Source organism: Hevea brasiliensis, chromosome 5 (genome assembly GCF_030052815.1).
Source record: "Hevea brasiliensis isolate MT/VB/25A 57/8 chromosome 5, ASM3005281v1, whole genome shotgun sequence".
NCBI classification, from domain to species: Eukaryota; Viridiplantae; Streptophyta; class Magnoliopsida; order Malpighiales; family Euphorbiaceae; genus Hevea; species Hevea brasiliensis.
The window spans coordinates 28,995,044-29,019,905 of record NC_079497.1 but is presented as its reverse complement, the minus strand read 5'-3'; the positions used below and the strand labels follow the sequence as shown (position 1 = coordinate 29,019,905).

Sequence of the window (24,862 nt, the reverse complement as noted above, 5' to 3'; positions counted from 1 at the left end):
TTTACCATGATCAACATTATTTCTCATCAATTATATGCATAATAAATCATCAAATGTGTGACCCCATGGCTGTCCAAAAATGGCTATCTCAATAACTATTTAAACTTCAAAATTTCCTTCACAAAACCAACACCCATAACATGCACACAAAACTTAACAAAGCTATCTTCAAAATTATGAACTTACCTTATGCTTGGAGTTTGTTAAACCTTGCTTAAACTTCTCAAATTTAGTATCAAACTCTTCCTTGTGATGAGTAGACAAAGTTTCATGAAGGAACTTAAGAGATTGGAGTTGAAAATGGAGAGTTAAGAGAGCTTGCATGAGAAATGGCCATGGTTTTTCCTCTCACCTTCATTCACGGCAATGTTGAGATCACTTTGAGGAAGATGAAGTTCAGCTGATTTAGTGGAGTTACAGCTGCCCTATTATATGTTTATTTTATGCATTAGTGGTCCACTCACAATTTTAATCATATTTTAAGCTAAACTTTCATTTAATCCCACATTAAACCCTTGATTTTAGCTATTTACTTTAGGTACCACCAAATTAATTTTTTATTTTATTTTCTAAGTGTAATATTATTTATTTTTAATGGACATTTAGGTCAAAAGACACTTCGGGACGTCAAATGACCATAATGCCCCTGTTCGGGTTGCATTCCCGATTTTTCGGTAAAACCGTATTTTGTCTGTTTTTCGATTTCTCACTTTTCTTTGTACTAATTATTTAATTTTTCTTTAATCTTTCTAATGAGATTTATTCTTCAACAAGGTTCTATTTATGTCCTAAAAATGTTTTCCAAGGTTCCCCGCAGTCCAGGGCTAGTCAACGGTCCACGCCGTGACTTCCCGGTGCGGTCACCCATCGCTAGGTTTTTCGGCTCGCTTAACTTGGTTACATTTCTTTGCTATGATTTTTTCCTTTGTTTTTCTTGTATTTCCTTTTCTTGTATTTCATTATTTTATGTCTCCTCACCCATTTTGAAGTACGGTTCTTGGCATCCTAGCTGTCCGGACAACACTAGTCACCGGAGCAGCAGAACGCACTACCGAACTTAGGGGTGTTACAATCTTAGCCAAAGTGCTAAAGGAAAATTAGAATATAAAATTTGAAATCCATGAAATTTTCATGGATAACTTGGGATATGAATGGTACCCCACTTAAATGATTTAATGAGCACCTAAATCATGTGAGTTGGTAGTTGAAACTTGTATTCCCATCACAAATAGAACTTATGAGACATTGCCAACATAACTTGAAATGTGAATTGTAATTACCATAAATAAAATGTTGAAGGTGTAAATGATGTGCAAATGTTATTTGGGACTTATGTTCCCATTATGAGTAAAAATGAAAATGCTTGAACCTAAGTGACATGTGAGATAGTGTGATAAATTAGATAAGAAATTGTAAATATTAAATAGATGATGTGATTGATAAATTGTGATCCATATAAATGAAATTTATGAATACATGCATTAGGTGAAAATGAGTTTGGACATTGTATTTCTACTAGGAATAGAAATTAAAATGCTACAAAATATAAATAGAAATATAATGAAATAATAAAACATATTAACACTTAATGGTACTATTATGCCCATGAATTACCTAGACATGTGTGTCAGATTGGATAGATTGCCATGCCAATAGGGGATTGATTTAGCAGTATTGCATAAGGCTTTATGCCCGTTATTAAGGCTTTATGCCCGCATTTATGGCATCTATGCCCGATTATGTGTTACCATGGCTTCTCAGCCATATTGATTACATATGTGGTTGATGTTATACGTCTCATGGTATGACAGCCCAAGGCACCACGGTGTCCAGTGCTAGCTATATTGATTACATACGTGGTTGACGTTATGCGTCCCATGGTATGACAGCCCGTGGCACAAGTGTGTCCAGTGCTAGTTTACCCGCTTATCCAGTTTAGTCAGTCTGTCATAGGTTACTTGGGCAGTGAAATTTGTTAAGAATAATGGAAATTAAATAAATGAGTAAAAAGGATTTGAAATGAGCTAGATTAGCTCCAAAAATTTTATTTATTATGTAACGATCCAAAACACCTAGAAAGTGTTGAGTGAAGTGATAAAAAGATTAGTAAAATAAATATAACTTAAATAAATATTACAAATACATTTTCTATGATAAGATGAAAATAATATCAATATTTTTATTAATTTGTATATTGTATATTATTACTGTAAATTTATGAACTAAGTGCTTCCAAAGAGGAGCAAAAAGGATAAAAGATAGTTAATATTAGAAATTTCATATGAGATCAAAATAATTCTTGATTGCACAAATTATACTCCATTTTTATCTTTATTCGTATATTTTATTTCCTTGTTATATTATTGCACCACTAAGCAGAAATGCTTAGCGCGATGGATTGTTTTCCTCGCGTAGGTACTGAAGATAAAGCCCAATGGACATTAGACTGAGATTTTGGAGTACGGATTTGCAGAAGTGTTCAGGTTGTCACCTTCTCAGCAATGCATGTAGATAGGGCCCATATAGGTCATATTAATGTATTTTGTACATCGTAAATATTTCCTATGTTGTAATATAAATAATGAAAATGTATTTAATATGTATGTGATGTAAATTAATAAATTGGCTCTTTCATATGTAATTAATTTGTATATCATATAAATTATGAATTTAGGTAATTAGGTTGTAAATCATGTAAATTAATGAAATTTGAGAATTTTTTTTATGAATTGAGCATGAATGGAAATGCATGGAAATGAATGTAGAATTGAAATACATAAATGATATTTGAAATGATGAGATGGTTATGATGAAGATATGAATGAAATTATTGTATGGAAATATTGTTGAAATTTTTAAACAGGTGAATATGGAGACACGCCAAATAGAAATAGAATAAGGAAAACTCAGTTAGTTTCTCCTTAAAATATAATTGATTTTAAAATATAACGAGATTAAAAATTATTAAAGGAATAAAGTAAGATAAGATAAGGTGCTCCGGCACAGAGTGTGGCACGCCTTGCTTAGCTACACTGTAGACGGGTAAGGGGTGTTACATTAATCCTAAAGTATCCTTAGTCCTCTCTCAAGGCACCTAAGGTGAGTCTCAATTAGAGCTAAACTCTACTTTCGTAGGTGATCAGTTCTAATAAAAATCCTTTGAAACCTATGATTAATTATGGAACTCCACAAAGGTTATCAGCCTATCTCTAGGTCAGATTTCCTAGGTTTAAAATCTTGACTTTCTAATATTAATCTTCACCTTTCAGTTCTTCAATTAATATATATAATCAATACTAAGTGGGTACCAACACATAACATGCATTAAGATCACAAGAAATTAAATCAAAGAATAAATCTCAAATCTAATAAATAAAACTCAATATTTGTCCATAATAATGATTACAAGCATTACTCTCCTAATTTTAGAATATGGAAATTACTCACTCATGGTGAGTTCAGCAAACATAATAAAATTAAAGTAAAAGAGCAATAAAAGTCAGCTTAAAGAAATAGAACAAAAGAACCGAAAAGAATTTGCAGCTTTGATCTTGTGGAACTTCAACTGAAGGCTCCTCCTTGATACTGATACACTACTCTTCTAGGCGACTGTGAGAAAATGATGATGGTGTTATTATCCGACTCTCGATCCCCCTTTTCTGCTTTCTATTGCTTCTATTTATATTCAGTGCCTAAGGTTAGGTTTTTAGAGTCCCGTAAGCATTAGAAGTCTCTTCTCTCTGTCAAAAATTAGAGCTGGAGCCAAATCAAGAAACTGGTTGTCGGCTGATACACGGCCCAAGGCCATGTAACTTATTAGAGCTTTAAAGACTGCATCTCATATTGGCACAGAAGATTACACGGGGCATGCTAGTTACACGGGTCCAAGTACATGACCCGTGTTCTTTTGCTTTACAGAGAGTTCCTCAATCCTGACCAAGTAAAGACTTACAAGGGTCTCCATGGTTTACACGGGTCTGTGTACATGGCCCGTGTACTGCATTTCTTCCTTGGCTCCTTTAGCTTTCCCCTGGCACTTCTCTTTCCTTTGGTCTTTCTAAGCTCCCTTTTGCACTCCTATGCCTTGGAACTTTATCCAAACACCTGAAATGATGCAGAAAACATGGAATTTAGAGTTGAACAATGGAATTTACAAAAGTTGATGAAATTAATGATTATGCATGAGATTACTTATCTAAATTATGTGAAATAATATACAAATGTGCTAAAAAACATCTATATAATACAAGTGTATCAAATACCCCTAAACTCAAACTTTTGCTTGTCCTTAAGCAAATCAAAACCTTATTTTAGAACACATTTTAGGGGATAACTTAGGAACACAACCAACAATTCGATATGCATATAATTAAACTCCTTCAATCCTTCATACCAATTACCCTCTTTCAAAGCATAAGGGTTCCAATAGCTGCTTACTTAGAACTTCACCCCCCTTCATGGTGTTTCAACCAGTTATTCCTCTATGCAAGGCTATTAATAAGTCACAAATGACCTGTTTTATCATAATAGATTTGAGAAACACTTGCTCTCCCAAATTTGCCTCTATTATGGATAATTGTGATGAAGTGTTCAATTCCAGCTCCATAGGTACATCTCAATTCCCTCTCTCCACTAATGTAGTATACACTTTCAAAAGATCAATAGGTCTTTAGAGAGGTTGTATTACGGACAAGGCGTGATGATTTGGCTACCAATGAAGGGTTTTAAGGAATGCAAATATGAGGGTAGCTTTTATGCCTAAAGTTCTAAGTATACTAAGTTTATTCTGCTAATTTTATATGGGAAAAGGGGGTTCTTTATAGTGCTAAGCATACCCCTTTCTTCTTCTCTCTTCTTTTTTTTTTTTTTTTTTGTATGTCTCCTTTCCTCCAAACTTTTGTTGGGTTGGAAAGGCAAGATTTTCCTTGATGCACACTCGCACTCTTTTTTGGTTTTTCACACCCTCTTCCTATGTCTTCTTTTACACTTGATTTACCTATCCTTTGTGCACTAGGCTCCCTCAAAAAGGGTAAGGTGAGTGTTTAGGCTAGGGGCTAGGTGAATTTTTAGGGGTAAACAAGAAATTTATACAGGTAAAGTATAGGCTCAAATTGGCTATAAGGGATATATATATATATATATATATATATATATATATATATATATATATATATATATATATTGTTTTCTTTTTTTTTTACTAGGGTTGTTGAGGCTTAATGAGGCTATGTCAAAGAATGCCTTAATCATCTCTTTATCAAATATATGCTAGGATTTCACCTCGATAGGTCCAAGAGACATGTTCTAGAGCTGGTGAGGCATTTTTGGATTTATCTGCATTTCAAAAAATTTCTCCTAACTTTACAAGTTTAATGTGACAAATTAATAGTTATGAAAGGGTTTAACTAGTCCAACTCCACTAAGGTGATTAGGCTTTTCACAGATAACATATTAAAGTCCTTTTTGCCTATCCAAATACGTTCATTCCTCGATCCCATGGAGTCCAATTATTAGCTTTCCAGTAATTGTGGTTATAATTCTAAGTTTCACAAGTTCAAGGTTCAAAATTTTCTGGAATTTTGATACACAAGTATAATATGGATATAATTAAGCAATGTAATGATATGCAATGCATGAAATGCATCTGTACCCCCAAACTCAAATCTGGCATTGTCCTTAATGTCAACACAATATGCAAAATTAAAAGGTAGCACAAAAATTATGAAAAAGCATATTATGTATTAAGGATTGAAAGTTTGGACAAAAAGCAAGTAAAAGAGACCTATGAGTACAGTTTAGGACTAAGGTATATGAATTTTTACATTAAAGAACCTATCCTATAGTTCTAACTCTAAAAAGTCTCTGATGGTGATGATGGTCCCTCTTCATCAAGCCTCTCAATAATTATGTCCAGCTTGTTGTGGGCTTCTTAAAGGCTGTCTTCGAGTCCTTGCATTCTATTGTTGAGTGTAGTCTCCATGCGCTGAAGGTGTGCAATGATGGGCTCTATCGGTGGTGGCGTGTAGGGAGGCACTCGAGCGGGAGACTCGTGATGGAGTGGCCATTGGGCTTCCCCTTGGGCCTGTGAAGGTTCACCGGGGTCTTTTCGTGCTTCTTCCCTCCTAGGGATGACATTCCCTTTGGCATCGATTAGGTAGCAGGTGTTGCTGACCTTCTTACATATCCCCATGGATATGCAGATGGTCTGGTCAATCCTGAAGGTGCCCGAGATGGAGCATAGCCTATGATGTCCCGGAATGAATCCAAAGTGGAGTGTGATGGCTATGATGAGGCCCCCAAGCACTATATGCCCTGTCAGCTGGTGAGATAGGTAGCGAAGGTGGTTGCACAAGAAGAATCCCATGCTACAATGCTGCCCGGTGACCATACACCAAAGGAAGAAGAGCTCATTGGCGTTCACCACTCCTAAACTATCACCGCGGCCCATGATAGTGTGGGTGGCTAACCGGCGCATGTACCACAAAGTAGGGCTAGTGATACCTATAGATTTTGACTTGTTGGAGTTGTAAACCTCCATGTTCGGGACTATAGAACTCCAGAAGTCAACGCTATTGTAGACCATCTAGTTTTACAGGATCTCCTAGTGCCCGGTGCTATCGAATCCAAAGATGGCGTTAAACTCATCCATGTTCATTACTCAGTCGACACCAAGGAGCTGAAACTCAATTTTGCCCCTGTCCTTCCTGTCAGTGACCCATAAGGTGGCCTTGAAACTCTCAAGGAACTCCAGTGTGGTGTCCCGATAGGTAGGAAATTAGAGTTGGGCGAATCTGGTCCACCCAATGCTATCAAGGAGCCCATTGATTTCATCTTGCAGCCCTATTTGCTCTAGCAGCCCAAAGTCCATATACTTCATGGAGATTATTTTTCAGTTGTTAAGCCAGACACATAGATCTCTGTGGGGGTTATCACAGAATCCCCAAGCGATGGAGAATTCTGGTTGTGCTGCCTGTTGAGGTGAGGGTGAGGAGTCGCCTCCTTGCCTTGAGGAGGAGCCCATTCCTCTTGTTGGTCTCTTTATAGGAGCCATTGGGGACTTTAGGAGAGGGAAAAACTAGGGTTTGGTGAGGGGAGAGGAGATTTGAGAGGTTTTTAGAGGTTAAGAGGTGTGGGGAGGAAGAGTTTTCGAATGGGAGGCAATTTAATGGCGAGAGGTGAATTTAAAGGGTCATTGTGACCCTTTGTTTTGCTCCCCAGGTATCGCGTCTGTGATGTGATACATGGGTCATGTATCACTACATGGGTTCTAACCTACAGGCCTATGTAACTTTCTGTCTGAAATTTCTCGCTTCTACTGAGTTACACGGCCCATGTAATTCTAATCGGGGACCTGTGTAACATCCTGTCCCTCAAGTTGCCTCACTGAATAGGTTACACGGCCCGTGTAAATTACCTCAGGGACCCGTGTAACCTTCTATCCCACTTAATTTCAAAAACTTTTCTCTCCCTCTATGATGCACAGCGCATGTAACTCTACATGGGGTGAACCCATGTAAGTTTCTGTAGCCTATGCAATCATAGTTCTGGGCTCCAGAATGTTACACGAGGCGTGTAAAGTTCTTACATGGCCCATATGATCTTTTAGCTTTAATTTTTCTCTTTTATATGCTTGATTCATGCTAGAGTATTCCTATTTATATGAATGAGATGAATGCAAGTATTAACAGCATAGTTACTTCCCTGGTTTTGTTTAATTTCCTCTTGTGTGGATTTGAATTGACAATTCCTCTCCTCTCTTGCCTTTAGTTCCTTGCTTTTCCAGAATTAAGATTTGGGGATCCTACAAAATAAAATACGAATAAACATAAAAAATAAAATAAAATAAGAAAGAAAGTAAAGTAAATTTGGAAATTTTGGGTTGCCTCTCAAAAAGCGCTTTTTATAGACTTTAGCTAGACTTTGCTTTTATTGTTCACGGTTTGTCTGGAGGGTTGTCAAAGGCTCAGTTGGGTCCCTTCTCTATGGGTTCTCCCTGAAAGTAAGGCTTCAGCCTCTGCCCATTGACTTAATGCACCTGAGGTTTCACTCCACACTTCAAACTGTTTAGTATTTTTCCGAGGCTTGCCTTTAGGCTGTTCTTCTTTTAGCTTTTCTACCTTGAAAACTTAACAGTAGGGGTGGATTAGTTGTCAAGGATTGTGCACAAGCTACAATTTCTATGTTTTCATTCTCTGCTGTGTGGCTGTGCATGATGCATGCTTCAAGAGGATCTTCAAGGTGTGCTTTATGGAATTCCTCTTCAACTTGCTTGTCAATTATATCAACCTTAAAGCATTCGTCATATTCAAGTTTGTGCTTCATTGCACTGAACAGGTTGAACTCCACTTTTTCATCTCTTACCTTGAGAGTTAACTGCCCGTTCTTAATGTCTATGACAGCTCCAGCAGTTGCCAAGAAAGGTCTTCCCAGGATGATAGGAATTTGGAAGTCCTCCTCTATTTTTAATACAACAAAATCAACTGGGATAAAGAACTTTCCCGCCTTAATAGGGATGTTTTCTAGGATGCCCACAAGGTATTTTATAGATCGAACAGTCAATTAGAATGAAATTATTGTAGGTTTAAGCTCCCCTACATCCAGCTTCTTACATATTGACAAAGGCATCAGACTTACACTTGCACCTAGATCACAGAGGGCTTTGTCTATATTCATGTTACTGATAAGACAAGGTATGGAGAAGCTTCCTGGATCCTTGAGTTTTGGTGGCAGCTTGTTTTGCAATATGGCACTACATTCCTCTATAAGAGCAACAGTCTCATAATCCTCCAACTTTCTTTTCTTTGATAAAATGTCTTTAAGGAACTTGGCATAAGATGGCATTTAAGAGAGTGCTTCTGTAAAAGAAATGTTTATATAGAGTTTCTGCAAAATTTCTAGAAACATTCCAAACTGCTTATCGGCTTTCTGAAATCTCTGAGGAAAAGGTAGAGGAGGCTGATATGGTTCTGGTAACTTCTTTTTCTTCCTTGCTTCCTCTTCTTGATCCTCTTTAGCTTCTTCCTTTTTCTTCTCTATTTGGTTTTCAGATTTATTAGAGGTTCTCTCAGTTGGTTTTTCCTCTGACTATTCTAAAACTCTTCCACTCCTCAATGTAACTGCCTTACAATGCTCCCTTGGGTTCATCTCCGGTTGACTAGGCAACTTACCAGCGGTCTTGTAATATCCTCACTTTAGCTAGTCCGTACAGTCTCCTATTTCGATGACCAGTGTCGGTCCGGACAGCTAGAACGTCTGGAAAAATATTTAAACTAAAGTGAGGAACCATAATTAACTCAAATATTAATAAAAAAAATTTAGGAAAAATTTTAGAAATAAAATACAACCAAGTTAAATGAGCCGGTGCCCTAGCGATGGGTAACCCAGTGGGAAGTTGTGGTTCTCACAACTAGGAGCCCTAGACCCGGGGAAAAAATTATAAAATAATTTTTGAGACTCCAGAGAAGGGTCATTCAGGTTCTTATGGCATTAGAATGCCAAGGAAATGCTTAGAAAAATTTTTCAATCGGTATAGACAATTTTAGTCTGTTAAGCCAAACGGAGGGCATTTTGGTCATTTCACCTTCAGAGGTTATTTTTGACCGACTTGTCCAGTTAAGTAAATAATTATTATGATCTAAAATATGAATAAATATTTCTAAAAATTAAATTGAAAATGAGTAGAAAAGAAAAGAAAAGAAAATGAAGGAAATTTAGAATTATGACCTCATGCTTATGTCATTACAATGCCTCCACCAATCACCATTCACTAAATACACTTCAAAGAGACAAAATGGGCTGGAAATGAACAAAAAATCAGATCTCTCTCTTTTCTTCTTCTTCTTGCCGTGACCCTCCTCCATAACCACCATTTTCAAGCTTTTTCAAGCTTGATTTTCACTAGCTTCTACCCCACTAAACCCTATACTCTCAACACAAAAAAGTGTTCTTGCATCTTGGTGATTCTTTTGGCAGCAAAAAGAAAAGGAAAACAAGAACCCTAGCAAGTGGGGAAACTTCACTCCATTGAGGTTAGTGACCTAACCTTAGTTTTCACCTTAAATTCATGTTAAGGACTATGTATGAGTGCAAATTACAAAGAAAAATTGTTGAATATCATTTGTATGTCAATCCTAAATTTTGGCAGCCTTGGTTGGGGTGTGTTTGTGATGAGTTTTATGGAGTTAACATGCAAGTATGGCTACCCTTAATATGCATCTTGTAAGTGGAGTGATGAAATACCATGATAATGCATGGTTTGTGATATTTAAGTTAGGGTTTGGGGTGAAAAATGATACTTTGGCTATGTGATAATGAAAGTAGATTTTAATAGTCAATTAGTGACCATTTGGTTTTGTTTGAATCAACAATGAAGTGCATTGCGTAGTGGGATTGGAGTTTGGTGTGGCTGCCCTTGGTGACCTGCAGGACTAGTCATGAGTCCAGCATGTTTGGGCAGCAATAACTTGAATTGTAGAGGTTTAATTAGTGCAAGGCCAATCGGACATGAAACTAGACACATAATGGCACAACTTTGGTGAAGAAACCATGCCCAGAAAACCAAACCAAGTTGACCAAAAGTTTGCCCTAATCTGGGTGACCTGCATTCTGCCTGGCCAAAATGACCAAATGAATAGTGTTTAGTCATTTAGCCATAACTCAATGTAGAAAGGTCAAATTGACCTGAAATTTTACTAGAAACAAGCTGAGATATAGATCTACAACTTTCATGAAGAAACCTAACCCAAATTATGACCAAAACATATTCAAAAAGTGAGTTGCAGTCACTGTTCCAAGTACTGTAGATTTGGTCAGTCCAGAAATTCTGGACAAAATTTCAATCTAGCCAATTGTGGTTTTTGGGCCATAACTAGAGCTACAAAACTCCAAGTGGAATGATTCAAAAAAGGAAATGCAACTAGAAAAAATAAGGAACAACTTTCATGTTGATCATTTTGCCAAATTCCCACTGCAAAAATGACTAATGGAACAGTAAATACAAAGCATGAAAACTGAAAATTCTGTCCAATTAACATTAAGTTTAGAAATAGTATTGGCAATCAATACCAACAAATTTAGAATGCAAAATGTGGTATGTTGGGAGTATTAAAATCAATGTACCTATTATCCATGTAAAAGTCAACATTTTGGTTGACTAATGAATTGAATAGTAACACCAAAACTTGAATGTCAAGAATTGTGAATTTTAAAAGTGTAATATGCCCTAGTATACCTAACAAGATTGGTTTGGATAGCTTGGCATACCAATAGAGTTCTGTTAGCAGTACTGCATATGGCTCTATGCCATTCTGTGTTTCATGGCTTCCCATGCCATTCTGTGACATAATAGCCTTTGGCTATGTTATTTGAGTTATTACACTCGGGTTTTATCCCTGATAATTATTACAGCTTATTAGTTGTTCTGTTGCACACCGGGAGACACAATATGACCGATGGTGTGATGGTCCGAGGTTCTTAGTACCCAGTGCCAGTTTACCCGTTTATCCAGTTCAGTCGACTAGTATGGGTTACTCGGGCAATGATAATAACTTTTACCAAATTTGAATCAAATAATACTACAAAAAATATATATATATCAGAAATTAAGTCTACCCAAAAATGTCAACATACATTCTGCATACTTATTTTTATTCCTATTTTATTTTATTATATATTGTCACCACTAAGCAGAATTGCTTAGCGCGTCGCTTTTGCCACGCGCAGGTACTAGAGACCTAGCTGGGGAGTCCAGCAGACATCAGACCGGGTGAGCCTTCAAATCTGCATCCGGAGTCCAGAGTCACCTCACATCTGCAGTGCATATGGTAGGACATTAGGATTTCGGGGTAGCACTTTTTATTTTGCATTTTGTATTAATTTTGGTTTGTAACTATAAACTCTTGAAATTATTTGATATAAATATATGAAATTTCATGTTATTGAAATTTTCTGTATAATGTATGTTGATAAATGAAATGTTGAGAAATATTTATGAATGTGCTTTGAGTGATGATGTGAACAGAAAAGAAAATTTTCTGAAAATAGTATTGAGATTTTGAGATTGAGTTGAGATATGTGTGAATAATGGAGTTTGGATTTGGAAATTATATTGGAAGGGTTTTTAAACATGTTCAGAAGAACTGTTTTTCCAATTTACAGCCGGCACTCTGTCGGATTTTCTATAAAATTTGCAGAAAAATTCAGATTTATCAAAAATTTAAAATAAATGAATTAAAAGGGATAAATTGTAATTGAAACATGAATTGGTGCTCCGGCACACTGAGTGGCATAACTTGCTCGGCTACACTGTAGACGAGTAAGGGGTGTCACAGGTCTTACTTGAAGAACCTACTTGCTAAGCAATTTAATTTTCAAGCATCTTATTGTGGGTGGCAAGTTGGTCCATTCTGAAAGCTAGCTATTCAATCATTTCATTCTGCTGTTATTGGGCTGCTAGGAAGCCTTCCATCATGGATTCCATAGTCGACTTTAGTTTAGGCTGTTGGCTCTGAGGAGGTGGCAGTGGCTGTGTAGGGTTTTGTCCCCTATTCTGAAATCCTGGGGGTGTTGATGGTCTGTATCCTTGCTGTTTGTTCATTAGTTGATTCTGTGAATTGGACCATGAGAAATTAGGGTGGTTCCTCCATCCAGGGTTGTACGTATTTGAATATGGATTGTTGAGCTGCCTTGGTTGAAGTTCCCTCTGTTATTCACATAGTCCATTTGTTCTGTGGAGAGTTCATTGAAGTTGTTACATTCTAAAGTCATATATCCTTCTCCACATCTGTCATAGTGTTGGTTGTTCATCCCTATAGTATTGGCTTGCATTCTATCAAACCTTTTTGTGAGCTGGTCAAATTGAGCATTTATCATGCTTAGGGCATCCACTTCCAGGATCCCTACTATTCTCCTTGTATTCCCCCTTTCATTTGACCACTTGTAGCTGTGATACGCGACCCTCTCTAGAAGTTCAAGTGCTTGGTCCACTGTTTTCTCCATCAGGTCACCTTCTGTAGCTGAATCTACTGTGCTTCTTGTAGAGGGCAGTAGCCCATTATAGAAGTTCTGAACTAGGAGCTAATCCTCTATGCAATGGTGTGGACATTCTTTTTGTAAGTCTTTATATCTCTCCCATGCATCATAGAGTGATTCACCTTCCTTTTGCCTAAAGGCGTTGAGTTCAACCCTCAACTTTGCAGTCTTTGCAGGTGGGAAATACCTTGCTGGAAAAGCTTGTGAGGGGTCTTCCCGAGTGGTGAATGTTCCAGCTGGTTGAGAAAGTAACCACTTCCTAACTCTATCTCGAAGGGAGAATGGGAATGCTCTGAGTCTTATAGCTTTATCAGAGACTCCATTCATCTTGAATGTGTCACATAGAGCAAGAAAGCACTGGAGGTGTTAATGTAGATCTTATGTTGGTGAACCTTCAAACTGGGTCTTTTAGATCATCTGGAGCCATGCCAATTTTAATTCAAAATTGTTGGCATCCACTGTGGGTCTTGTAACACTAGGTTAGAATCCTTGTATAGATGGAGTTCTGTAGTCCTTTAAGAGTCTTGGCCTATTATTGTTGTTGTTGGCCATGATTGGAGTTTCTAGATTTCCTTGATCTTGTTCTTGGCATTTCCTTTCTCTCCTGATGGTTCTTAGGGTCCTATCTATCGCTAGATCCAAATCAAAAACTTCTTCCTCTGGCTTTGTTCTGGTCATGCACCAAACCAATCACCTGAAAGAGAATAAAAGAATAAAATGAATTAAACAAAATTAAATAGTAAATGAAAATGCCTAATATTACTAAAATTAAGTTCCCCGGCAATGGCACCAAAAACTTGTTTACTGGTTTTTCAACCCCGCAAGTGCACGGATCGTGAACAAGCAATAAAATAGTGAGTAGAGTATCGTCCCATAAGGAATTTAACTAGTAAGTACCAGACTACACAGCGATTTTGGCTATCTAGGCTAACGAATAAAATGGAGGAGTGAAATTTGTCTATTTCAAATACTGGGAATAAAAAGTGTAATGAATTTAAAATGGAATAATCTATTTTGAAATAATTTTAGAATTAAGATTTCACACTTTAACCTTATTATGGATGTAATCTTATCTATTCATTGGATTGAAAATCATTTGCCTTGATGGAAATTAATCCTAAAGTATCCTAGGTCCTCTCTCAAGGCACCTAAGGTATGTCTCAATTAGAGCTAAACCCTACTTTCGTAGGTGATCAATTCTAATAAAAACCCTTTAAAACCTATGATTAATTATGAAACTCTACAAAGGTTATCAGCCTATCTCTAGGTTAGATTTCCTAGATTCAAAATCTTGACTTTCTAATACTAATCTTCACCTTTTAGTTCTTCAATTAATATCTATAATCAATACTAAGTGGGTACCAACACATAGCATGCATTAAGATCAAAAGAAATTAAATTAAAGAACAAAACTCAAATCCAATAAATAAAACTCAATATTTGTCCATAATAATGATTACAAGCGTTACTCTCCTAATTCCAAAATATGGAAATTACTCACTCATGGTGAGTTCAATAAGCATAATAAAAATAAAATAAAAGAACAATAAAAGCTCGTTTAAAGAAATAGAATAAAAGAACCGAAGAGAATCTGCAGCTTTGATCTTGTGGAACTTCAGCTGAAGGCTCCTCCTTGATACTGATACACTACTTTTTTAGGCGGCTGTGAGAAAATGATGAAGGTGTTATTGTCCGGCTCTCGATCCCCCTTTTCTGCTTTCTGCTACTTCTATTTATATTCAGTGCCTAGGGTTAGGTTTTTAGAGTCCCGAAAGGATTAGAAGTCTCTTCTCTCTATCAAAAATTGGAGCTGGAGCCAAATCAGGAAACTGGCTATCGGCTGATACACAGCTCATGTGTCACTACACTGCCCAGGGCCGTGTAACTTACTGGAGCTTTGAAGACTGCATCTCGTATTGGCACAAAAGATTACATGGGGCATTGCTGGTTACACGAGTCCAAGTACACGACCTGTGTTCTTTTGCTTTACAGAGAGTTCCTCAATCCTGGCTAGGCAGAGACTTACACGGGTCTCCATGGTTTACACGGGTCTGTGTACACGGCCCGTGTATTGCATTTCTTCCTTGGCTCTTTTAGCTTTCCCCTGGCAGTAGGTTACACGGGTTTGTGGCTTTGATTACACGACCCGTGTAAAGTGTATCAGTGGCACTTCTCTTTCCTTTGGTCTTTCTAAGCTCCCTTTTACACTCCTATGCCTTAGAACTTTATCGAAACACCTGAAATGATGCAGAAAACATGGAATTTAGAGTTTGACAATGGAATTTACAAAAGTTGATGAAATTAATGATTATGCATGAGAATACTTATCTAAATGTTGTGAAATAATATACAAATGTGCTTAAAAACATCTATATAATATAAGTGTATTAAGAGCGCTGGTCAACCTAGCAAACTATCTTGAACCTCGCATTTCTGAAAGCAAACAAGAAGTGTTGAGCACATAAAGTTCATGTGGAATCACATGAACACCCAACATATATTCAAACATAGCATAAACATCACATACATATAATGTACAACATGTAATCATATAGGGACTCAAACTTACTACACATGTAAATCCCTAATTGTGCTAGTCAACATACTTCCTTTTCATACTTATCCTATCCTTTTTCTAGCATCGAGGTCCACTCATCTAACTTAGAGCTCTGATACCAACTTTGTAAGGACCCAGCCCAGTGCCATTACTGGTGCTAGAGATAGGATCAACTTAAGGCTGCTGAAACCCGTAGCAAGCCTAAAACTTGTTAAACATACACATGTTCCTATATCTTACAATCTAAGCATGCTCTAAAGCACTATACTTTAGTCCTTTCATTCATACTTAAACATTCATAACATAAATTTGGTTGAAATTTTGAAACTTTACATACTTAGAAAATCATTAAAGTATAATTAATTTAATATAGATAGTCAAAGAAGAGTTAGCTTATATTCCATGCATCCATCATTACATCACTCATCAAAATCCTGAGTAGCAGCATAATAACTATCCATTTACAATTTACATGTCCATCTAAGCATACTAACAACCCAAATTTTTAAATTAATTATTTTATGAGTAGATATTAATATTTTATTTTATTTAAATTTTGGAGAATTATTAGAAATTTTTCGAATTTTTGAAATCGAGTTCGATTTTCCGAAAATATAAAACTTTCATGATTTTTAAAATTTTATTTAAAGATCACGTGGCAAAACTGAAAATATATTTAGACTCTACGAATTTTTCTGAGTTTTATAGAATTTTTTTCGGAATTTTGGGCCTCGTTTTTGGTCCCAGGGCAGAGTAAAAATTCAATTTTGGGTATCTTCAATCAAACCGATCGAATCAAACCGGATCGGATCGGACCGATCAAATTGGACCAACCCTTTTTCCTTTTCATCTTCCTCTTCCTGTCACACCTTAGTCCTCCGGAAGGCATAACATGATCCCGTAGTATACTTAATGAATTACTAAACTTTGCCTACCGATAATCCATTAACTACACTACAAGGGATTTTAAAGCAATTCTATTTCCTTTTAAAGGTGGTGAGCAATTTTGACAGGTATTAAAAACTTTTAATTTAAGTTAAACCCCATATCAAATTTTCAATAAATTTAAAATTTTCGCAAATTTTATAAAAATTTCGGCAGAGTGCCGTCTATAATTGGGAAAAACCAGTTCTTCAAAACCTATGAAAACACTCTCAATAATTTCATTTCTCAACCCCAACCACCAATATATTCTCAAATCAATACAATTCAACCAAATCTCAATTCAAAATACACAATTCAAACATTTTTAAAAACAGTTTAATAAACTCATCAACATTGTATTGAATTTAATTTACACACACAAGTCTTAATTTACAGAAAGAAAATCAAAAAATAATATTATTACAGACTTAAGTGTACAACTGCTTATTTACTACATAGATACATATGGACAATATCATATTTACATCAACTAAATTACATGGGTATAAAATAATACCCATACAAAAACTTCAGTGGGGTCCTTGTCAACTTAGCAGCTCACTCTACTACTTTTTCCTTTCCCTTATCTGCGATAGCAAATAAAGCTATCGCTGAGTATTGTTTACTCAATGGTGCACAATAAAAATTTAAAGATGCTGAAAATAAAATATTCATTGATAAACAGTAATTCAAAACCTTTCACAAACACATTTCACAAATTTAAAATCAACATTCATAATATCGTTTGCCAAATAATTTATAAATCATAGTGTTTCCGATCTATACACAACTTAGGTCATGACACAAAATTTTCGATCAATGTCGTGTTGTACACCATGACAAAGCAATCTCAACCCCACTAATCGAAATCAATAAGGGAGGTGGCTAACTAGCTATATGAGTACTCATCCGATCTCAACCTCAACTGGCAAGCTAGAGAGGGAGGAATATAGTCGATCTCAACCCCGTAAACGGAGGAGGAATATAATGATACTGTCATGCTAAGTGTGAATCCGAAACCAATTTAAATCAAGTTATTCAAACATTTCACGCAAAACACAAATCAATTTCCAATTCAAATTTTCATTCATAAAATGGAAACACAGCATTTCTCGAAACTCATAATTAGTACAATTAATTTACAATGCATAGCTAAATAAGTTTTTAATTAGAAAATTATAAATTAAAGTTTATTGTGCACAAACCTGAAATGAGTCGCTTCTAGGCCTTGACTCACTTTTCCTTATCTTTCTTCTTAGTCTCTTTTTCAACTGAAACACACCATTTACAGTATTCCAGTATCAGGTTTCATAATTAATCCAACAGTTAATTTCATGCATACTTGAATGTACACCTAAACTTGCTTAAAAATGGAATTCTTTGAATTTGGTAATTTAGGTTACTATTCATTGCACTATTCAAGTCAAAATATTGACTTTTTCATTTTTAATAGGTATGTGAATTCCAATTACACCCACATACCACATTTTGAGTGTCAAATCTGTTGGCATTAGTTGCCATTTCAATTTCTAAGCCTCCTAAGAGAAATTGTAAATTTTCAATTTTGAATCATTGTATTCTATTGTTCCATTGGTCTAGTTACTGTGGGAATTTGGCTAAGTGTCCTTCATCAAAGTTGTTCCCTATTGTGTCTAGTTTATTTTCCTTTTTGAATCACTCCATTTGAAGTTTTTTAGCCCAAGTTATGCTTATTTTTCTAAGGCTGGCCGGATTGATAACAACCCAGAAATTCTGGGAAATTTCTGGTTCTGGCAGTTTTGGTGACCAAATTTTGGTTAGCAATTTGACTTGGTTATGGGCAGAATTTGGGTTTGTTTCTTCATGAAAGTTGTAGTACTATATCATAGCTTTCTAATGGTTCAAAAATCAGGTCATTTGGACCTTTCTACACCAAGTTATGACCAACATTATTCATTTGGTCATTTTTGTACAGTGGCAGTGTGCCAATTCCAGGTTTGACCTAATTGTTCACTAATTTAAAGTCATTTTCCGAGCAGGGTTTCTCCACAAAAATTATGGTATTATGTGTCTAATTTTATCTCCAATTAGCCTCATACCAATTGGAATAATAGAATTTTAGTTTTGGGCCTCTAAGTGGACCAAGGTCTGGCTGTCCAGAATTGGACCCCTACCAATCCAAATTCAATGTCACTCCTCACCATTCCAACACATTCTAATTGGCCCCAATTGACCAAATTGAGTCTCAATTAGGTCAATTTGTCTCAATTTCAAAAATCCTCAAATTTTCCCCCAATTTCCCTAAGGTTATAAACCCTAATTTTCTACTTGGTTCAATTGATGAAATTAAAGTGCATACAATCCATCTACACACTCATTCAAGTAGGGTTACACCTTTAATTTCATCAAATTCATCAAATCTATCTTCTCCTATTCCTTAAGTTTCCCCAATGTTTGATTTTGTTTCATTTTCTTCAATTTCTACTTTATTTTAAGTGTATATAAAGAGAAATTAAGTGCTTTACAACTAACCTCTTTGTTGAATCTTTGAACTCCCCTTTTCTCCAAATTTTTCTTCTATTTCTTGCTCCTCTCTTCTTTTCAAGATGCAAGGGTAATATTTAAGTAAGAAAATTGGGGAATTTATGGCAATTTTTTTAAGGTTTGGAAAGCTTGAATTTAAGCTTTAATGGTGGAGAAAATAAAAAGAGAGAGAGATGAGAGAGGGAAGCTACGGCTAGGAAGAAGAAGGGAGAAAAAAATGCTTTTTAATTTTGTTTTTATCCCTTATTTTGACTTTTATTTGGTGTATAATTGTCCACAATTTCTATTATTAGTAATTGTAATTATTAGGTCATGGTGATGTCACTATAGTGATGTCATAAATCTCTTTTATTTTCTTTTCATTTCTTTTCCTTTCTTTTTCCCTACTTCTTCAATTTAAATCTATATTTCAAAATTTTAATTTCTTACATTTTATTGGACAGTTAGGTCATGAGTCACCTCTAAGGATGAATTAACCAATTTGCCCCTCGCCAGTCTGATCCGGTTTACCAATAATTCAGTATTTCTTTCGAAATCCTGATATAATTATTTGACCTACTTATCAACTCTTTTCTATGATTTTCTCATTTCCACTAGCTTCGCGATAATTCTTAGGACTACGATGTTACAATGTCCTGTACGAAATTAGGGTTACAATTGACCTCGCAATCACTTCCCGGTACGGTCACCCATCGCTATGACCCCTGGCTCATTTAACCTTTTATGTTCTGTTTTTCTTATTTATATTTTTCCTTCTGGTAATCACTTTTAATTTTTGTTCAGAGCTTTTCTAGGTAACTTAAATATGGTTCTAAGCCTCTTGATTGTCCGGACCGACACCGGTCGCCAGAATAGTAATATATATACAGGACTATGCATATAGGGGTGTTATAATTCTCCCCCTTTAAAAATAAATTTCATCTCGAAATTTTACCCGAGGTTAGTCTCTGAACAGCTAGGGGCGCTGTCTCCTCATATCTTCCTTACGTTCCCAAGTAGCTTCTTAGCTTGAATGATGGTTTCACAGCACTTTCATTAATGGTATCTGCTTGTTTCTCAGCTTCTTCACCTCATATGCCAAAATCTCAATAGGTTCTTCCTCATAAGTGAGGTCTGGATTCACCTCAATCTCTTCTACTGGTAGCACATGAGAGGGGTCTGATCGATACCTCCTTAACATAGACACATGGAAGACATTATGTATCTTCTTTAGCTCTGGAGGTAATGCCAATCGGTATGCCAAAGGACCCACTCTCTCCAAAACCTCATACGGCCCAATGAAATGAGGACTTAGTTTCCCCTTTCTGCCAAATCTCATAATCTTCTTCCAAGGGGAAACTTTAAGGAATACCTTATCACCCACTAAGTACTCAATATCTCTCCTCTTCAAATCAATATAGGACTTCTGCCAGTCTGATGCAGCCTTAAGTCGATCTCTGATTAGTCTGATCTTTTCCTCTATCTGCTGAACAATCTCTGGGCCAATCAGTCTTCTTTCACCCACTTCATCCCAACACAGAGGAGTTAAGCACTTCCTGCCATACAGAGCTTGATATGGTGGCATGCCTATGCTTGATTGATAGCTGTTGTTGTAAGCGAACTCAATCAAAGGCAGGTGTGTGTCCCAACTACCTTCAAACTCAATTACACAAGCCCGTAGCATATCCTCCAATATCTGAATTACCCTCTCAGACTGGCCATCTGTCTGTGGGTGGAATGTCACACTAAAGTTCAATCTAGTTCCTAGGGCTCTTTGAAGACTACCCCAAAATCTAGAAGTGAACCTAGGATCTCTGTCAGACACAATAGATACTGGCACTCCATGCAATCTCACTATCTCATCAATGTACAGTTTAGCCAATCTCTCTAGGCTATAGTCCATCCGGACTGACAGAAAATGAGCAAACTTGGTCAATCTGTCCACTATAACCCATACTGCATCATGGTTCTTCTGTGTCCTTGGAAGTCTCATTACAAAATCCATTGTCATTCTTTCCCATTTCCATTCAGGCACTAGCAATGGATGTAGCAAACCAGCTGGCATTTGATGCTCTGCCTTCACTTGCTGACAAGTTAGGCATTTAGATACATACTCAACTATATCCTTTTTCATCCCATTCCACCAATAGTGTTCTTTTACCCTTTGTACATCTTAGTGCCACCAGGGTGCATAGTAAAAGGAGACTCATATGCTTCCTTCATAATGATTTGTCTCAATTCAACATCATTAGGAGCGCACATTCTGCCTTGGTGTAGTAATAAGTCATCATCTCTCACAGAAAATTCAGGTTTCTTATCATCCTGAACCTCCTTTACAATTTCTGATACTACTCATCATTCTGTGCAACCATTTTTATCTGATCAATTAACACTAGTTGTACATGCCATGCAACTACCGTCTGTCCCTCATCATCAACCTCCAAACTAGCATGTAGTGCTTTCAACTCATGTACCATGGACAAAGGAGAACCTCTTAGACTTGTCATAGTCTTACGACTTAAGGCATCAGCCACTACATTAGCTTTTCCTGGCTGATAGTCTATCAGATAATCATAGTCTTTAATCAGTTCTAACTATCTCCTCTGTCTCAAATTCAACTCTTTCTAAGTGCCCAGATACTTCAAGCTCCTGTGATCTGTGTAGATGTAACACTTCTCTCCATACAAATAATGTCTCTAAATCTTCAAAGCGAATACAATAGCTGCAAGCTCCAAATCATGTGTCGGGTAGTTTCTCTCATGTGGTTTTAGCTAGCATGATGCATAAGCAATGATATTCCGATCTTGCATCAGTACACAGCCTAACCCATTGTGAGAAGCATCACTATAAACTGTATATTATTTACCCGGTGAAGGTAAAGTCAGGACTGGAGCTTCAGTCAGACATCTCTTCAACACATCAAAACTCTGCTGGCATTTATCAGTCCACTGAAGTTTCACATCTTTTCAAAGCAGTTTGGTCAATAGAGATGCCAACATGAAAAATCCCTTCATAAACCGACGATAGTATCCAGCTAAACCTAGAACACTACGAACTTCTGTAACATTTATGGTGGCTTCCAATTAAGGATAGCGTCAATCTTACTGGGATCTACCTTAATACCCTCTGCTGATACTATGTGCCCCAAGAAAGAAATCTCTTTCAGCCAAAATTCACATTTTGACAATTTGGAGTATAGTTGTTTCTCCCTTAAAGTCTGTAGCACAATCCATAGATGTCTATCATGCTCCTCTACATTCCTCGAATACACTAAGATGTCATCAATGAATACCACCATAAACTGATCTAAGTATGGCCTGAAGATAGTGTTCATCAGGTCCATAAATGCAGCTGGAGCATTGGTTAACCCGAATGGCATAACCAAAAACTCATAATGGCCATATCGAGTTCTAAAGGTAGTTTTAGGAGTGCTCTGCTCTTGCACCCTCAACTGGTAATAGCCCGATCTCAAGTCAATTTTGGAGAACACAGCTGCACCCTTCAACTAATCAAATAAATCATCTATGCGGGGCAATGGGTATCTATTCTTTATTGTCACCTTATTCAGCTGTCTATAGTCAATGCATAAATGGAGAGTGCCATCTTTCTTCTTAATAAACAACACTGGTGCTCCCCAAGGTGACACACTAGGGTGAATGAAGCCCTTGTTAAGCAATTCTTGCAACTGCACCTTCAACTCCTTTAATTCAGTAGGTGCCATTCTATATGAGTAATTGAGATTAGGTCCACACCAGGCATAACATCAATGTCAAACTGCACCTCTCTTTTCAGAGGTAATCCTGGCAACTTATCAGGAAACACATCTGAAAAGTCACATACTGTAGGGATGTCTCTCAATGCTGGACTCCCTACCTGGGTGTCTACCACATGGGCCAAGTATGCTTCACACCCCTTTCTGATCATCTTTTTAGCTAGTGCAGCCTAAATAATCTTTGATGGCAATAACTGCCTCTTCCCATGTATTACCACATCACCGTATTGAGGGAGACAAAAAGTGACTGTCTTCAATCTACAGTCAATCATGGCGTGATGCCTAGCTAACCAATCTATGCCCAAGATAATGTCATAATCTCTAAAGGGTATTTCTATCAAATCAAACAGAAATGTGTGTCCTTGGATCACCAAAGGATAATCCCTATATATTTTATTGACCCTGACCTCTTGTCCTAGTGGACTAGTTACTAGCACCTCAAAAACCATTTTTACACAAGGAACGACAAGAGAATCAATGATGCTAGCACTAACATATGAATGGGTAGAACCCAGATCAAACAACACAAACACATCTTGATCAGAGATAGAGAATATACCAGCCACAATATCATATGTGTCAGCCTCTTCTCTTTGTCTCATCGTGTAGACTCTGGCTGGTGCACTACCTTGTTGTGGCTGATTCACTGTACTCTGACTCCCTGGGGTACTACCCCTATCTCTAGCTCTGCCTCTACTAACTACTGATGAACCCGTCGGTGTAGAGGCTTAGGCAGATCCCTCAGATGTCGCAGATGGTCCAGAAAGGCGTGCACTTATACAATCCTTTACAAAGTGACTGGTCCCTCCATAGTTAAAACATGCATCTGTGGCTCTATAGCATACTCCACCATGTGATCTACCACAGGTCTCACATACACAGATCGATAATGCCCATCTGGGTGTCTGTTGGGTCTGCTGATCAGATCGAGGTGGTCTCTGTCTGGAAGATTTGCCTCTACCCGACTTGTGTGAACTGGATCCCCTAAAATATTTCCTCTTCCCTGAACCACTATCAGGTGCTTGACCAGTAGACTTCCCAGTTTTCTCTTTCTCTTCTGTACTCTTTTTAACTGATCCTTCCTTTTTTATCATTTCTAGTTCCAGAGCCTATGAGATCAACTCTAAGAAGTTCTAATGTCGAAACCCCACAACTTGCATTCTCATATTAGGCCTTAACCCGGCCTCAAACTGCTCACATCGATCTCTGGGGGTGGCAGTCAGGCTTTCAGCATAATGGCTCAGCCGAGAGAAGTCTCTCTCATATTCTGCTATTGTTCTGTCCCTTTGCTTCAAACTTAAAAACTCTTGCAGTTTCATGTTGACATACGTGTTAGGGACCCATTTCTGTTGAAACTCCCTTAAGAAATCTGACCAAGTAAGGACTGGAGGTTCAACCAGACAGTGGGGGATGGTCTTCCACCATTCATAGGCATCCCCTTGCAGCAAGGAAACTAAATATTCGAATTTAAGTTCTTCTGTACACTGCAGATTCCTAAATACCCGTTCCATCCTTTCCAACCACTGCTCGGCTTCCAGTGGATCCATAGTTCCTTTGAATTCTATAGCCCCAAATTTCATTAATTTTTCATATTGTTTGGCTGGAGGCTGTGGTTGTACTGTAGGTACTTGATTAGGTACATTGCAAGCCATTTGTTGGAATAGCGCAGCCATCTGCTGAGCAAATTGAGCAGAAAAGTGCGGCATTAGAGGAGCTGGAGTGGCTGACCCACTCACATTTTAGAGAGCTGGGGCTTCCCCTTGTGCCTCAGCCTCAGTAGATTGTTCAACGGAATGATCTCCTTCTTCCATTCTGATTTCAATTGATTTATCTACTCCCTGATAACAAACACAAGGAGGTTTATCTCTGTTAGTTCACATTCATAATGTAAATATCTCATATGTATTAATTAAGGACACTTGAGCAATTGTACTTATTAAAAGAAATATTCAAATTCATAGTCAAAACTCATTTCAAAACCATGCTCTAATACCACTAAAACATGACACACCTTATCCCTCCGGAAGGCATAACATGATCCTGTAGTATACTTAATGAATTACCGAACTTCGCCTACC

The 24,862-nt window shown here is 37.1% G+C and overlaps 1 non-coding gene and 1 pseudogene across 1 annotated transcript; one reads left to right on the top strand and one right to left on the bottom strand.

Annotated features, from left to right (window-relative positions):
- Positions 1-8,088: 8,088 nt before the first annotated feature.
- Positions 8,089-8,841, bottom strand: LOC131180097 (uncharacterized; annotated as a pseudogene).
- Positions 8,842-13,084: 4,243 nt separating this feature from the next.
- On the top strand, positions 13,085-13,191 carry LOC131180333 (small nucleolar RNA R71). Its single transcript, XR_009149109.1, has one exon. It is a non-coding gene; the product is annotated as a small nucleolar RNA R71 (small nucleolar RNA).
- The last annotated feature ends 11,671 nt before the right edge of the window (positions 13,192-24,862 follow it).